Here is a 14,467-nt window from a genome sequence, read left to right as displayed (position 1 = left end):
AGGGAATGAAAGAATGACTGTAGAAAGCACTTTAGGGAAAGAAAGGAGAGAATTGAAGTTGTAACTCTAAAGGAGGTGTGATCAAGGAAACATCTTTTTCTCTTCCCTCCCTCCTCTCCCTCTCCTTTTTCCTCCCTCCCTTCCTCCCTTTTTTCCTTCTTTCCTTCCTTCTTTTCTGCATAAATACTTAATAGAGAAGGAAATTTTTTGCAGAAGTAGTTGAGGGTGTGATCCAAAACCCAAGTGAGAAGCCTATAGAATCAGGAACACATCATCTGTTGAAAGAGGAGAGAGAAGGTAGAATTTATATGTGGGGAAGGTGTCTTGCATGGTAGCAATATTAGAGAGTTCCCAACTCATTCATTATACTTGCTCAATGAAGTATGAGCCAGGTCATCAGTAGACAGTAAGGGACAGTCAGGGGTGATACAAATTTGAGGAGGAAAAGGGTTTGAAAAAGTAATATGGATAGTGGAGAAACCAATGTCCTTGGGAAGTATAGTGTAATACTCACCAGTGTTGAGTGCCCATTTGAGATCTGAGATTACAAATAAAAATGGGTTCATTTCTCCTGACTCAGCTTCCCACCATTGGCATTCCTAGCTGCTGCCACTGCTGCCCTTACCACCACAGCCATGATCTCCTTAACAGACACCCAGAAAATTGGAATGGGATTGCAGGATTTGGAGTGTTTTTCCTGTTCTTTGGAATGGTTCTCTTTTTTGACAAAGTGTTACTTCCTATTGAAATGTTTTGTTTGTGGCTGGCTTGGCTTTTGTAATTGGTTTAGAAAGAACATTCAGATTCTTTCAAACACATAAAATGAAAGCCACTGGATTTTTCCTGGGTGGTGTATTTGTAGTCCTCATCGGTTGGCCTTTGGTAGGTGTGTTTTTCAAAGCTTATGGATTCTTTCTCTTGTTCGGGGGCTTTTCCTGTGGTGGTTGGCTTTATTAGAAGAGTGTCAGTGCTTGGATACCTCTGAAATTTACCTGGAACTAGATCATTTGTGAATAAAGTTGGAGAAAGCAACAATATGATATAACAAAAAGTGAATTTGAACTCATTAAAATATTATTTATAAAGTTCTTTGAAGAATATTCAGCACAAAATTAAATTTCATGAAGTAGCTTTTAATGTTCTTTACAGAGGTTTAAAATGCGTAGCCTACAAAGTACCAACAGCAGTTAGCAAAGAAGCAATGAAAAAACAGGCCTTCTAATCAAGTGACCGGAAGTCAGCAAGCAAACTGAGGGAGAGGAAATCATGTTGCAATGCGTATTGAGACTCCTGAAGGCTGTCTTCATTGTTTCCACCATGTATGAAACATAGCCATCTTCGAGAACTGTGGTGCCTGATTTTTTTTTTTTTTTGCAAGTTCAGAAGCACCCATAGGCATTTGCTTTGTAGAAATGTCCACTACAATGGCAAATATATTTCCAATGCATTGTACCTTTGAAAGTGTTGCATGAGTTAGATTGGATTATGTCCTTTTGATGTATTAAAACCAAGGGAAACCCAGTTTTCATGTATGAATTGCTTTTTTTTTTTTTGTAAATATGTGGTTAAAATAAAACTTTTATGCTCTTTCAGAATCTTAGTTTTTTACAGCCAGATGTAAATCTGAAGTTTGTAATAGTCTTTTTTTCTGGAATAGGCAGAGGTCTATTAGTTCTCTTGCTTCCTAAATTACAGCTGACTATGGACTTTTCTGGTCAACCACACACTCTGGAAGTGTGGATGCTTCTTTGGAGTCTGACCTCCTGAGTTTCTGTATCCTTCATTACATGTTAATATTTAATAGAAAGCATTTTTGACCATGAAGAGGTCTGTTATGAAACTTGTCTCATTAAATATTCTTCTACTTAATGATACCAAATGATGCAAACCAAGTAGATTTTTCTACATCATGATGTGATTTTTCTTCATTCTTTTATTTTTTTTAATTTTAGCAGTGGTTTTACTATTTTGTTTTTAATTAATTAAAATTTACTTTTTTAACTTTTATTTAATGAATATAAAATTTACTTTTAATAATGTTTACTTTAAGACATATAACATTAAAATGTTAAACTTATAACTTATTAAAAACAGTTCATTTAATCTGAATCTTCATTTATTTTCACCTTTTTCATAATATACAAAGATGAGTATATATGATGTATGCTTCATATGATCATTCTTTGGGTTAAGGAAATGGAAAAAAATATTTTAAGTTCACATCCTAAGGTTATTTTATTAGAATTAAACTGGCCATAGTTACCTAAAAATATGACACTAAAAAAAAGGTGAGAAGTTGCTGATTGACAGCAAGAAACAGCGGTTGTTTCTTTTATAATAGATGTGGAAACACATTTCAACAGGCACAGCACTATTTGTTTTATCATGAATGTTTGTGCTATTTATTTTTAAACACTTTCAAAGCTTTTTAACACATAAAATCCTAATTGAAATTTGTGGTATTATTTACAAACATGTCTACAAACTATATTACAACTTGTATTATCTTTAGTAAATCTTTTAATGAACATAGAACTCTTAACCTTGTTCATCTGAAGAAAGAAAGACTTGGTACATAGTCTGATGATTCAGTTTTGGGGATTTCTGTCTTTTTGGGAACTTTCATTTGACTTAAGATGTATCTGTGAAAATGGCGATACATGGAGACTCCCACCTCAATCGTTCATGGAATAAAAGACCTCAAGTTGTGTCTAATGTTCTTCAAAAATTAATATCCTCACTTGGGCAGTGTCAAATATATATACATTGAATGTTGTCTTATATAGGTGCCCTGTAGGGCTCTGTTAAACATATTTTTGACTGATTCATATCATTTACAGTGGTTCAATTATTTTCAGAGTAAGAAGAGTATCTGTTGATGTAAGGCATATCTATATTGTTTCACTTCTTTGTAGACATGTATTTCTTATAAAATGTTGCACTGTAACAGAGATACCTTTTCAACAAAAATATAAGAATAGAAAGAGTAGAGGGAGGAAGAAGAGTGGGAGTATGGGCAGGAGGGAGGATAGGGTGAAGGGAATCACTGTGCTCCCAAATTTGTATGTATGAAATGTATAAAGTTTGTACACCTTAAATTTTTTTAATGAATTGTTACCTTGCATAGTGATCATGCTGGAAGGTTATTTCCTGATGCCAGCAGTTTACCATTGCCCAAAACCTCTTGGGTTTGCTCTTTTATAATTGCATTCAAAGTTAACTCATGCACACTGTTAACTTTATGAGTATGCATTGTTTTAAAAAAGAAAAAATATATTTTAGCAAGCTGATTGTTTTTAGCATTATTTGGCCATTTCCAAAAATTAGATCTGAGGTAATGCAGAGTGTATGCAAATGTCTTTGAAAGCAATACCAAAAGAGTATTTTGAGCAGTGGCAGTGAAGTTCACAGAATGAACTGTGGCCTTCCAAAGGTGACTACCTTAAAGGAACTCAGCTCATTTGAATGTATTGAGTTTTGGATGTATTTTTTTTCATTTTTTAAAAAAGGTCACATTATTTTATAGTGTCAGAAGGAAGAACCAAGATTAACATAATTTCTTTGGTTTTTCTATTGCTTGTTATTATGTAAAAAGTGAGTGGCAGTGCAGAAAGAAGACTGTTATAACTGAAGAGTGACAACCGAGAATTTTTGATCATTAAATCAGATTTTATAAACAGTGGAAGGAGCATGGACTTAAAGCAAGGCATGCTTATTCGGTTTTGTCAAATTTTACAAAAATATGTGATATATATTTATACTAAAACTATATACTCCTTAGATTTAGGAAAGCAATCAGTTAATGTCTTTAGCAGATTAAAGCAGTATTAAATACAGGTAAAGGTTGGAAATTGTAGAAAACTGAAAGGAAACAAAAGACAAAGTTACTGTCTATGGTAGGGAATAAAAAAGTAAGATATTATAAAATTATGTGTATTTTCTTCTCTTTTACATAAATCATTTGTGAAAAGTATGCTAAATTTTTTTTACAGGAGTGATAATTAGGATTTATTTTTCAATATAATTTGGAGACCCTTTGTTACCCAAGTAAAAATGACAAGTTTCTGTGCCTGTATTCAAAAAAAAAAATTTTTTTTTAAAGTAAGGAAAACACAATGAGCACCCATGCACCTTCACTAAGTTCAACACTTGCTACAGTTTTGTGGGTTTTGCTTCATCTATTTATGTGTGCATTTTCTGTGAACCACTTCAGAGTTGCAGACATCATGACAGTGCATACTCAGAATGCCTGCCTCAGAAATAAAAGCCAACATTTATAGTCTCAATGATCACCATTTAGCCTCCTCGAAATGTGCCTGAGAAGTCAGCAGAAATTGCCCCAAATTCTTGGGTTCCTTCTACCCACGTAGGAGACCAGAATAAACTTCCTGGCTCTTGGCTTATGCTTGGCCCAGACCTAGTTATTGTGGGCAATTGGGTAGTGAACCAGCAGATGGAAGATATTTCCCTATCTCTCCTCTTTCCTCTTTTCTCTCTCTCTCTTGTGCTCTCACTCTCACTTTCTCTCCATGTGTGTTGCTCTCCCTTTCAAATGAATGAATGAATAAATGAATAAATGAATGAATGAATATTTGAAAAGATACAGTTCAAATAGTGGAAGAAAAATGCCATGTAAGGAAACAGTAGAGGAATTGTATTTAAAATTTATCAAAAATTTAATCAACAATAAGAAACTCTTCAATTTAAACAGTTGATAAATATCTGAAAAGTCACTTTCTTTTAAAGATTTTATTTATTTATTTGAAAGGTAGAGTTACAGACAGTGAGAGGGAGAGTCAAAGAGAAAGGTCTTCCTTCCATTGGTTCACTCCCAAATGGCCACAATGGCTGAGCTGTGCCAATCTGGAGCCAGGATCCAGGTGCTTCTTCCTGGTCTCCCATGTGGGTGCAGGGGCCTAAGGACTTGGGTCATGTTCTGCTATCCCAGGCCATAGCAGAGAGCTGGATTGATCACTTTCACATCAAATATACATATTAGAAATAAATGAATAGATGCAGCGAACTGGAGCCACTCTTGAGCCCTGATTTCCAGCTTTCTTTCTTTCTTTTTTTTTTTTTTTTGACAGGCAGAGTGGACAGTGAGAGAGACAGAAAGAGAAAGGTCTTCCTTTGCCGTTGGTTCACCCTCCAATGGCCACTGCGGCCAGTGCGCTGCAGCCAGCGCACCACACTGATCCAATGGCAGGAGCCAGGTGCTTATTCTGGTCTCCCATGGGGTGCAGGGCCCAAGAACTTGGGCCATCCTCCACTGCACTCCCAGGCCACAGCAGAGAGCTGGCCTGGAAGAGGGGCAACTGGGAGAGAATCCGGCGCCCCGACTGGGACTAGAACCCGGTGTGCCGGCGCTGCAAGGCAGAGGATTAGCCTAGTGAGCCGCGGCGCTGGCCCTTCTTATAGATTGTCCTCTAAGCATCTCGTGAAGACAAATAAAATTGACAGTCTCATTTGTCTCTACTTTGAACAAGGCTTATTCATACTTGCAGACCCTGGGAGGCAGTGGAAATGTCTCAAGTAAGTCTTATGCCTAAATGTGAGACATGGATTGCATTCTTCACTTCTGGCTTCAGCCTGGTACAGTTCTGAAAATGCACATTGACAGCAATCTCCTATTAGACAAAATCCCCTCTGATAAATCTTGTCTAGCAGAATACCACCTAGCACTCCCAGAATACTAGCTTTTTTTTATTAAAAAAAAATCTTCAGTAAATGTCCCAGAGAATATTCTGTTGAGACTGATTTTTATCACATGCTATAAGTCCATTGTAAAATAATTGCTAAAGAAGTAAATGTTAATCTTAACACATTTCAATCTTAAGCATAATGCTCTTTTGAAAAATAATCTTTTCACTCTCATGTCCAGCTGTAGATTAGCTTTTTCCAAAGTCTCATGTTATATGAAGTCAATTTTTTTCCAAAGAAAGTTGAAAATTGTTTCTTTTTCAAATTGCTATCATTTTTTTCTATGAGACTCAGGAGTTTAAAATTCTGCCTATGGGGTCCATCGATGTGTTGCAGTAAACTAAATCTCTGCCTGTGGTGCTGGTATCCTATATTGGTGCAGGTTCATGTCCTGCCCCTCTTTTGATCCAGCTCTTTGCTATGGCAAAGAAAAACAGTGGAAAGTGGCCCAAGCACTTGGCCCTCTGCACTTGTATTGGAAACCCCCAAAAAGCTCCTGGCTTCTGGCTTCAGATCAGCCCAGCTCCAGCCATAGTGGCTGTTTGAGGAATGAACCAATGGATGGAAAACCTTTATCCCTGTGTCTTCCTATCTCTCTCTGTAACTCTACCTCTCAAATAAATAAATAACATCTTTAAAAATTCTTCATTTTGAAATATTGTGGTATCATAAGGAAGCCTTTTTGTTCTATGATAATAAATTCCAAGAAATTAAACAGCTCTGCCCCTTGAACACAAATAAAAGACTTGAAATTCAACATATTTTAGGGTTAATTCCTAAATGTGACTCTTAATAATAGCGTAAAATACAGACTGCATATCATAAGAGGCAGTCAAAATTTGTTTATCAAGTCACATTTAATACTGACTGTAGTTTGAATACTATAAATGTAAAAAATTGTGTATAACTTATAACCTCAAAGAAAAGTTACTCTGTTGTGATATAATTCATGTATTACCAAATTTATAAATGATCCAAAGTTCAGAACAACCATTGACAGGTAGATTAATTGTAGTGATAGAGCATAGGAGGACATGTCTATTGAAAAGGGAAGAGTCTCAGTACAAAGAGACTGCTGATGATCAGTGAGATGGTGAAGAAAGAACCAGGAAGATCAGCATGGCTTGGGACAATTACATAAGGAAATGAAGAGCTTGAACTAAAAGATTAAAAAGCCGGGGCAGGCACTGTGGTTTAGTGGGCAAAGCTGATGCTTGCAATGCCAGCATCCCATATGGGTGCTGGTTCAAATCCAGCTGCCCATTTCTGATCCAGCTCTCTGATGTGGCCTGGGAAAGCAGTAGAAGATGGCCCAAGTCCTTGGGCCCCTGAACCTGTGTGGGAGACCTGGAAGAAGTTCCTGGCTCCCAGCTTCAGATCCGTGCAGCTCCAGCTGTTGTGGCCAATTAGGGAGTGAATCAGCAGATGGAAGACCTTTCTCTCTCTAACTCTCTCTCTCTCTTTCTCTCTGCCTCTCCTTATCTCTCTGTGTGTAACTCTGACTTTCAAATAAATAAATAAATCCTTTTTTAAAAAAAAGAGATTTAAAAGTCTATTTCAGAAGACTATCAAAGACCTGGTGACAGAGAGGGAGTGCTACAAAGAGTAAATTGCTAGAGGAGATCACAGAAATCAGCTCTACCCTCTTGAAATGAAAGGGCTGAAATTTTGTTGCATCATTCAAAAATGCTTTATATAAATCTCTGAAAATCTTCTTCACAGGAGACTAGCACTGAAAGTCCTTCCACTGAAAGAGGCAGAAGAGATCAATTGCTATGTAATCTGTTATGCTAGCACTGGGAAACTTTGAAAGTATTGAAATGTTGTGCACATTACAGGGTAAAAGGGCACACAGGACCACATCCTATGTGAATAAACCCAATGCTAATCAAAATGGGGAAAAACTGTTCTGAGGTACAACCTCAAGGATGGATATAATCTGGTATAGGAAACTCTTGACATGGCAGATTTAGTACAAGAATTTAGCTGAATTTTGAAAGATTCTATATAATGTACAGTAACTTGTAATTTTGCTTTTCATGAGGTTGTGTGGCCCTCAGTGTGAGGTTAGAGCATAGATATGAGTCTACTACAGCTACTGAGTGAGGTGATCCCTGAGTATTTATTTACATGTCACTGCAGTTTTGTGTTCTCTTCTCACATTAATAGTTTATAGAACTCCAGTGAAATGCTACAATACCATATTTCTCCATGAAAAATAAGTCTGTGAAGATTCATGATTCATTTGTCAGTGAAGATCCACTCAAAGTGTTAGTAGTTTTATCCATAAACTTACACTTGATAAATTAAAAATGGATTATCAAATTATACAGAGGCATGGAAATTTGAAGCTGTCAAGTTCTATATGGAAACAATAAAAAGTGATTTGGGAACCCAACTTAACAAATGTTCTAAATCACCTGAAATTTGCTCTTATTGTGAAAGATAAAACTTTAGTAAAATCTGAATAAAAGAAACAAATAAAATATGCTGACGATTAGGGAATTATAATGAGAAGGCATGAACTATACATTAAGTGAATGCAAATTCACATATCAATAAAACAGAGGAAGTACACACCTATAAGGGTGTTAACAATATAAAACATCAATGCCAATGACTATGGTTTAGAAGTATACAAAACACCAGAAAGTCTTATTCATGGCAAGTGAGAATATATAGTGGTGCTTTACAAGATATCTTGACATGCTCTCATAAAGGCTACAATAGTATCAACATACAATGCAGCAACCATGTCCCTATTTATTTATCCAATTCTCATGAAAACAAACTTATGCCCACATATAACCCAATGGCTTTGTTTACCATGACCTAACTTTTAAGACATAAAGATTCTTTCAGTAGGTTAACAGATAATCAAATTGTCACACTAGGTAAAGACTTGTGAGGCAGAAGATCCTTAATGTGCAGCCACTTGGCATGGGGACCAACAGAAAAGGAAGAAACATAAAGTGGACACAGATAAATGGCACAGAGACACCTGAAGGAATGCATGCCTCTCAGACAAAGGACAGATGTCACCAAATGCTCATATGAGCTGAGACACAGGGAATGGAGAGACTGCAGGACAGAAACAAAGTCACCCTGTAGGTCAGAAAGGTTAGAGACACTGAAGTCCTGAAGTGGGCTATATGGACAAAGGAAGCAGTCATTCTTGTAAGTGGTAGACTCATTCAGCCAGCACATGTTGCAGGCACAATTGACAGAGTCTTCTAAGAGCTGGGCTGGATGAGAGATAAAGATTCTTCAATGACAAAAGCTAAAGGACTGACAGGGTTAACAGTCACATAAAATGGTATACTTCAGAGAATATACTGGTTTCAGGATCATGATTAGAGACACACAGAGTCTGGCATAGTTACAGGCACATGGGGTTGGGGCCATTGGGAGGCAGATGGGGTCTACAGGTATAGGATGTAGAAGCAAAGGTAGGAGTACCTGGGATTCCATATAAATCAGTTCTTGGAGAAAATTTATATGCTTCAGTGAATATGTTAGAATCAAAGGCAAAATCAATCATTTTGGGTTCATTCTTTTAATTAAAATAAGAAACATAGAAAGAAACAGAGGGTAGACTGTGGCATAGCAGGTAAAGCCACTGCCTGTAGAGATCCCATATGGGTGCCGGTTCAAGTCCTGGCTACTCCACTTCTGATCTAGATCTCTGCTATGGCCTGGGAAAACAGTAGAAGATGGCTGAAGTGCTTGGGCCCCTGCACCCACATGGGAGACCTGGAGGAAGCTCCTGGCTCCTGGTTTCAGATCAGATCAGCACAGCTCTGGCTGTTACTGCCATTTCGGGAGTGAACAAGCTGATGGAAGACCTCTCTCTCTCTCTTTCTCTCTCTCTTTTCCTCTCTCTCTCTCTGCTTCTGCCTCTTTCTCTTTGTAACTCTGCCTTTCAAATAAATAAATAAATAAATCTTTAAAAAAAGACTGTCTAGGGGCTGGCTCCGTGGCACAGTAGGTTACTCCTCTGTGGTGCCAGCATCCCATATGGGCACTGGTTCTAGTCCCGGCTACTCCTCTTCCAATCCAGCTCTCTGCTGTGGCCTAGAAAAGCAGTAGAAGATGGCCCAATTGCTTTCCCCTGCACCTGCATGGGAGACCAGGAAGAAGCACTTGGCTCCTGGCTTCAGATCAGTACAGTTCTGGCCATTGCAGCCACCTGGGGAGTGAACCAGCGGAAGGAAAGCCTTTCTCTCTCTCTCTCTGCAACTCTACCTGTAAAATAAATAAATAAAATCTTCTTTAAAACAAAAACTAATAGCACAATAAACAAAGAACATTGAAACCTTTTCCATGGGCTAGAGCTCCTCTCACAGTCTCTCCTCAACAAATGTAGTGGAGATGTGGTCAGGAAAATAAAACATATAAGGAAAAATTTTTAAGAAGCTAAATTGTCAATATATGAAGATGACACTATTATATACAAAGATAATCCAAAATGGTCCAAAAGTAAATCCAAACTGATAAGTGAATTAAGCAAAATTACTGGATTAGCAAGCAATATATGCAATCAAGTGGGTCATTATGTGCTAGCAAGAAACAAACAGGAAGCAATTGCAAGTGACCAAATACAGACCAGTGTGGGGAGCACTCGGACTAGACTAAATTACTGAAATTAAGACTTATTCTATGCATCTGCTCTCCCACAATATGGCACTGGGAGAGGAGTAAACAACTTCTACACAGCTGCCTCCAGTTCGGCCAATAACCTGCAGGAGCTGATCCTGCTCCTGATTGAAGGAGAGCAGCATACTCGGCGTGTGGGTAGCAGAGTTGGGATTGGTGGAAGAGGACTATAAAGGAGGAGAGAGACAACATGCATCAGGAACATCCGGATAACATCTGAGCAGCCCCCGAGAGAGCCGGCCGGTGGTGTGCCCTTCCCCCACGGAAGTGGGGAAAGTGGCAGGGGGAGCCGCCCTTCCACGGAGGTGGAAGGATGGCAGCCAACCCGGGAAGGACCAGCAGCAAACCCGGGAAGGGCCGAGCAGACAAAAGAACAGCGCAGGGTCCAGTGTCATTCCCCCGTGAAGAGGGGGAGCGACAGACCAGGAAAGAAATTCTTAAGGGAAATGAAACAAATGTAATATCTTTAAATATTCTTCATATATATTCAAGTGACCTAAGGGCAGAATAGAACAAGACTATGAAGACAAAGAAAGGCCCTGGATCCAATAGACATTTGTAAGTTGCAACTCATGAGCACTTTGTTGTTGCAGTTTACAGGACCCCAGTGCATGGGGTCACCAGGGAGGTGACCCAGCCCCCTGCTGTCTGCAGAGTAAGGCCATAGGAGGGTGAGATGGCTTCAGACTCTAGTCCAGGCTTCATGCCTCACTATCCTCACTCTGCATGACCCCAGTGACTGTCCCCATGCCAAGGGCGATTCTGATTGGTTGCATCTCCTCTGACGTCATGTTCACTTACTGGCTGTGAGAACTGTCTATTCAGCACACCAGGACAACACTGCATAACCATGGTGATCTTCTTTGCTGGCTCCGCTATACTGGGCTTTCCAACTCTGCTGCTGAGAAAGGCCCCAGGTGGGTGAGGCTTGTCGTTCTGTGAACATCTCGCACAACTGCAGTCCTCCGAAGTGCAGGGGGAGGCCTTGGAAGCCGGGGAAGGGTGAGTGTGTGGGGCCATTCCCCTTGGCCTGCAGGCTGGGAGCTCAGCCTACAGCCGGGACACTGGCCATTTTGTCTCACTCGGCACTCAGAGACTTCAGCTCAGACCTAGAGCTCCTTCTGTGCTGCTCCGGGTCCCCTCAATTTGTGTGGGGAGGACGGAACTGTCCTCAGGGAGAATTCAGAATGCATGTATGGTGTTCCTGTGAGGAGAAACCGTGATCTCTGGGATCCTCTGTCCCTCCTTTCTGAGGGGCAGAGTTGGGGGAATCAGGATCTCAAGCCTACAACCTGGTCCTCCTGGCATAGCTCTTCTAGGGATCTGGGCCCGCTTTCTGTTGTTAGTAACACAGTATCACAGACTGCGCAAGTTACAGAAAACAGTTTTATTCGTCTTATGGTTTTGGTCTAATTTGGAGTGGCAGCATCTGATGATGACCTTCTTATTGACAGAGCCCTGAGGTGGCTCAGAGACCATGTGGCCAGTAGGGGAGAGGCCAATGTAAAAAGGTTTCTATAGCAGACACCCTATTGAAAACCCATTAAACACTTTTTATAAAGTCCCACCTGGTACCACTCATTGATAGCTCATAATTGGATTTATTTTTCTGTGGGTTTCAGATGGGATAAACCATGTTAAGCCATACTGTAAAGCCTGGCAGTAAATCCCTAAATATTCATCTCTCTTCCCCACCTTGCCAAATGCCAAGTTCCCTACTGAAATTTCAACACTACAAAATATTTTCCCCTTGATATATTTAATTAAGCTTAAGCTTCTCTATTTTAATTGATTTTTTCTATAGAATAATCAATAAGTCTTTGAAAGGTTTACTTTCTGTTTGTATTTACTAGGAGAGAAAGTAGAAACCCCAGTGTAATATATATATGTACATATATATTATGTGTATATTATGTATAATGTGTATATTATACACATACATTATATTATGTATAATATGTATAATGTATAATGTGTATATATAATGTGTACATTATATATATATGTGTGTATATATATATATATGTATATATATATATATATATAATGTCCTGGAGTGGACATTTGAGCAGATGTTTGATTAAGAGGCTGCTTGGGATAGCCACATCCCATATCAGAGTGTCTGAGGACTTCCCATGTTTCAAATCCAGTTTCCTGCTAATTCATTCTCTGACTGTAGGTGATGATGGCTCAAGTTCTTGGATCTTTGCTGCTCACAAGCAACCTGTAGATTTGGTTTCGGTCCCCTGTCTTCACTCTGGTCTAGTCTGGCCATTTCAGGCATTTGGAGGAGTGAACCAGTAGATGGAAAATCTGTCTTTCTCTGCAATTCAAATTAAAATAAATAAATTTTTAAAAAATCTGGGCACCTCTCCATTTCTCTGACTATGTGCTGATGTTTTATCAGCATGAAATAGAGTTGAGGCTCTCCTTGGAAAATTTAAAGCGATGTCTTCTCAATAAACCCTCTACTCTGCCATTGTCTGGGTTTATAACCATCTGTTGGTAATGACCCGAGATGCCCCCAGTGATCAAAGCCCCTAGGAGTGTGGTGTGCATAGCAGCTTCTGTGTCAGTCTACTTGGAGAACAGCAGGAGGAAGAACTTGTCATGGGAGTAGCTGGGTCCCTGAGACTGGGACCTCTGCTGTATACCCTCCACCTAGATAGCTTACACCTTGGGAAAGTAAAACTTTTTCCTCCTTACTGTGGTTCCTATTCCTCAGAGACACTGTCAGCTAATTTAAAGGCTCATATTCAAGAGACAAGATAGAAGTAATTCATGCACTCTGTATTCTCTCAGCTTTGTGAAGGGAAAAAATAAAACTTTAACAAAAGCAGAAGAAAACCATCATAGCTAAGTGATGTGAAACCTAGAAAGCAAATGGACTTTGGATGCACAGCAGTTTGATTTTACATTTACAGAGTTGATCTTATCAGAGCATGGTTTGTGTAAATGGAGAATAGGAAGGTCAGATTCTGTTGGATGAGAAAAATTTGTGAATTTATAGAGTTTATTTCAGTTCCTGGTATAATAAAATATTTGTTTGGACTTGCCTTAACTTTCTGGCACAGAGATCCAGATCCAGAGACACTGGAAATTTCCTGAGTGATAGGGGTGGCTTTTTTTAAAAGATTTATTTTCTTATTTGAAAGTCAGAGTTACACAAAGAGAGAAGGAGTGGCAGAGAAATAGAGAGAGAGGTCTTCCATCCACTAGTTCACCCCTCAAATGACCACAACAGCAGGTGGAGCTGTGCTCTGATCTGAAGGGGGTGTTTTGATTCTGTATGACACATACTTTTAAGATAGTAGCTAAGTTTATGCTAATGAGGTGACTGGGCAGGATCCCTAGATAACATCACAATGGAGAGCAGTAACCAGAAAAAGCAAACACTGGCTTTTCCACTGGCATCTGCGGGAGGACTGTTGAGGCACCGAGCACTTAGCCTTTGAGGCCTCTGCTGACTCTAGATGCTGTTACAACTGAATTGTTTGGAAATCAATAGGTATTGGAGAATTGGTTAGTGTTCAACAAACATCTCATGTTTGATGTTAAAACTAATGTCAAAGACACCCTGGGTCAGAACCTTAAACTCATTTTGGGTGAGTGTTGAGCTGCTACTCTAGTTTTGGATGATTCCACATTACTGAAAGTGTGCAGCCTCCAGAGTTACATTTTCTGGTTGTTAATGTTTCATTCATTCTCCAGCTAGCATAAGCTTCACATCTCCACAGTCAGAGTGATTGTCAAGGCTTGGAAACCTGTTTAAGCTTCTTCATTTGGGTTCCTTTGTGAACTGTGGATTAAGCAGGCTGCTTCCCAGAGCTAGTTCTCCTTTATGTGCTTTGTAGAAGCTTGCTGCAATCTAATTATACTTTGCCCAATTATTTAGGAATTATGTACCATGATTTGAGTGTTAGATTTTTATGTTCTTGCATGGAACCTGAGTTTATTCAATAAGGCATGAAAAGGAAAAGAGAATTTTTAAAAGATTTTATTTATGTATTTATTTATTTATTTATTTGAAATGCAAAGTTACAGAGAGAGAGGCAGAGACAGAGAAATCTCCCATCTACTTGGCTCATACCCCAATGGCTGGAAAGGCTAG

At 39.1% G+C, this 14,467-nt stretch overlaps 1 pseudogene; it reads left to right on the top strand.

The window, feature by feature from the left end:
* The first annotated feature begins 635 nt into the window (after positions 1-635).
* Positions 636-1,045, top strand: LOC138848701 (vesicle transport protein GOT1B pseudogene; annotated as a pseudogene).
* Positions 1,046-14,467: the final 13,422 nt, after the last annotated feature.

Source organism: Oryctolagus cuniculus, chromosome 2, assembly GCF_051225735.1.
Source record: "Oryctolagus cuniculus isolate XC-2025 breed Fujian yellow rabbit chromosome 2, ASM5122573v1, whole genome shotgun sequence".
In the NCBI taxonomy this organism is placed as follows: domain Eukaryota; kingdom Metazoa; phylum Chordata; class Mammalia; order Lagomorpha; family Leporidae; genus Oryctolagus; species Oryctolagus cuniculus.
The sequence above is the reverse complement of the archived record's forward strand: the minus strand, read 5'-3'. Positions and strand labels throughout refer to the sequence as shown.